The sequence below is a fragment of the Mus pahari genome, chromosome 2, assembly GCF_900095145.1.
Source record: "Mus pahari chromosome 2, PAHARI_EIJ_v1.1, whole genome shotgun sequence".
NCBI classification, from domain to species: domain Eukaryota; kingdom Metazoa; phylum Chordata; class Mammalia; order Rodentia; family Muridae; genus Mus; species Mus pahari.
In genome coordinates this window covers 63,538-65,896 of record NC_034591.1, presented here as the reverse complement: position 1 = coordinate 65,896, position 2,359 = coordinate 63,538, and the positions used below count along the sequence as shown (strand labels likewise).

The 2,359-nt window shown below is 42.6% G+C and overlaps 1 pseudogene; it reads right to left on the bottom strand.

Moving 5' to 3' along the window:
• LOC110316094 overlaps positions 1-2,359 on the bottom strand; it is a 70,586-nt pseudogene that overhangs the window by 19,705 nt on the left and 48,522 nt on the right.

The following is a 2,359-nucleotide window of genomic DNA, read 5'->3' as shown; positions in this document are numbered from 1 at the left end:
ACTTTTGGGATAGCATTTGAAATATAAATAAAGAAAATAATAATAAAAAAATAAGTTTGTGTGAGTTTGTGGGCATGTATAAGTGAAAATGTATATGGGTGTACCTGTGTACGTGTGTTTTGTTGAGTGTGTGTACAGGTGTCTTGTGCATATTCCAAGTGCATAGTGCATTTGAGTGTGTGTGAGGGGTTGTATGTGTGAGAGTGTATGTATGTGTCTGTTGGAAGCGAGTGGGCTAATGATAGTGTGTGTGTATGTGTGTGTGGGCCTGTTAGTGTGTGTGAGTGTGAGAATGATGACATGTGACTGGGTGTTTGGGACTGAGTGCAAGTGTGTGCCAGCATGTGAGTGACAGTGAGTGTGACCATGTTAGCGTGTGCTGTTGTGTGTATATTCATGAGAGCATATTGATATGCGTTAGTGAGTTTGGTGTGTGTATGTGTGTGTATGCGTGTAATAGAGTGTGTGTATGAGTGAGTGTGTTTGTGTGTGTGGAAGGCAGGCTTCTGCAGACCTTCATCTTTCACATAGCTCAGTCCAGGACAGCTAAAGGCCCTGGTGTCAGGATCAGTTATGAGCTTAGTCACGCCTACATCCTTCTGCTTCTGACTAGAGTCAGAAGTCCCATCTCCAGGCCCTTCCCCAGTCTCCCACAGTGGGAAAACACTTTCTCCCACCATTACCCTTCCCACCAAGCCACTAACTTGCTGGGAACCTCAACTCTTAAGCCTCTGATTTTTTTCTCCCAAAGATTTACCTCTTCTTTAATCCCAATGCTTTTTGAATTTCCAAATTCAAGAATGGACTTTTTTCTTTACAGTGAGAAATTTTTTTCTTGATGCTTTCTCTAAAAACATATCTGTCACTTAATAAAATACATGGGAAAAGAGAAGACATGACTGTCAAAGAATCTCTAGGGATGAAAACCACATCAATGAGTATTTTTACCTTAACCTCCCCAAACAAGATTGAAAAGACTCACTACCTGGGAACAGTAGGCATCACTTGTGTTCAGCATTACTGCCAACTATGCCCTGGCTTTCCTAATCTGTAGACCCTTTCAACAGATGCCAAGTAACCATAAAAAGCTATAAAAACAGGCAATAAAAGTATATAGTAGTAAGAATTGTCAGTTGGTACAGTTTCTTTTCCTGTTTCTCTTACTCTTGTGCACCTGCCCAGCTGGACATTTTGACGAGTCACCTGTAGGCTCTCTCTCCTTTCTTCCCCACCCCCTCCTCTTCCTCTTCTGGAGGTAACTACAACCTTTATTTTCTTCTGAGGTAGCTTCTTCTAATGTTTCCTTTTCTAGGATAATTTCAGAAAAAGAAAATCTGTGATTACCTCCAAAGTTTTGCTATGCTGCCTGTTGGAAATATATAATTCAGCTGCTATGTTAATGTCTTCCATGGAGGATAAGCCTTGGTGCTTTGAGAAAGTTTCTTCAATTATGTTTATAGTTGAAGTACTATCATTGGCTTCGTATCATGGCTTTACACTCATGGCTTTGTCTGTAACCAACTGCATAAAATGTTCCCCATCAGATGGAGGCAAAGATTTAAAATATGCTTATAACTACTGCCTATGGCTCTTTTATGATCATCCATCTGCTCATAAATGTTTGACCCCTTCCACAGGTAACTGATGTTAGTAGGCTCGTATTTAAGAGCACTTGTATAGGAGAAAATAGCCTGCTTAACATCATCTTGTTCCAGAGACATTTCTGCCAACCTGACCCACTCTTCTGTATCACTGTAATTTAAGTGTGCAGTAATCAACTAATACTACAATGATGTCTCCGTGCCACTTTGGTCCTCATACTCCACGGCAAGTGTAGAGAATGGCTCAGAAGCCATTCTCATGATTTGCATGCACATCAATATTGCCTCTTCTTGTTCTCTGCAACAAAGCAAGTATTGGCTTCACCCTTGAGACCTTTCAGGACACTGGGCAGTTCATCTCAGAGAAGCCTCTTCTCTTTCATCATTTTTTGTTTGTTTGTTTTAGGGTTGAGAGCCATTTCTGACACAAATATGTCACCTGCAGTGGTTTGCTCAGGTGTTTTCTCCTCGTCCTCCTTGTCCCCATCTTCGTCCTCCTCTTCTCCTTCCTCTTCCTCTCCTTCCTTTCCTTCCTTTCTCTCCTTCCTCTCCTTCCTTCCTCCCCTTCCTTCCTTTCCTTCCTCCCCTTCCTCTTCCTCTTCTTCCACCACCTTTTCCTCTTCTTCCTTCTCCTCCTCTTCTTTTTTCCTCCTCCTCCCCCTCCTCTTCCTCCCCTTCTTCTTCCTCCCCCTCCTCTTCCTCCTCCTCCTCTTCCTCCTCCTCTCCCTCTCCCTCCTCCTCTTCTTCTTCCTCCTCCT